Below are 677 nucleotides of genomic sequence, written 5' to 3'. Positions count from 1 at the left end.
AGTCCATGGTTTGGGCAACTTCTAATAATGCCTTTAAAGCGCTCCCAAGCCTCATAGAATGATTCAAGATCCTTTTGAGCAAAAGACATGATATCTGCCCTAATTTGCACCGCCTTGGCCAGAGGAAAGAATTTCGCCAAGAATTGCTCCGCCATCTCATCCCAAGTGGTGATAGAATTGGGGGGCAAGGACATCAACCATCCCTTAGCCTTGTCCCTCAAAGAAAATGGGAATAACCTCAACAAGATAGCATCCTTAGAAGCTCCATTAATCCCAAAAGTAGTGCACACATGCAAGAAAGAGCGAAGATGGACATTGAGCTCTTCATGAAAAAGACCATAGAAATTCATCGAGTTACAGATATTGTTGATGATAGCCGGCTTGATCTCAAAATTAGTAGCATTGATAGGAGGATAGCGGATGCTTGAAGGATTTGTATCCCAAGTAGGCCTAGCACAATCCTCAAGAGAGCGAGGATCAAATTGCCTAGGAGGGTTTTCAACCTCTTCACCACCATTTCTTCCATTAGCACCTCCACCATTCACATTTAAAGCTCCACCAAGATCATCAACATTCCCTCTTCCGTGATTGTCTCCCATGCCTTCCATTTCATTATTAATAAGCTCCCGTCTAAGATTGTGAGGAGTCCTTTCAATCTCCAAATCAATAGCAGTTAA

At 43.0% G+C, this 677-nt stretch overlaps 1 pseudogene; it reads left to right on the top strand.

The window, feature by feature from the left end:
* On the top strand, positions 1-101 carry LOC119986349 (annotated as a pseudogene).
* The last annotated feature ends 576 nt before the right edge of the window (positions 102-677 follow it).

Source organism: Tripterygium wilfordii, chromosome 19, assembly GCF_013401445.1.
Source record: "Tripterygium wilfordii isolate XIE 37 chromosome 19, ASM1340144v1, whole genome shotgun sequence".
Lineage (NCBI taxonomy): Eukaryota > Viridiplantae > Streptophyta > Magnoliopsida > Celastrales > Celastraceae > Tripterygium > Tripterygium wilfordii.
The sequence above is the reverse complement of the archived record's forward strand: the minus strand, read 5'-3'. Positions and strand labels throughout refer to the sequence as shown.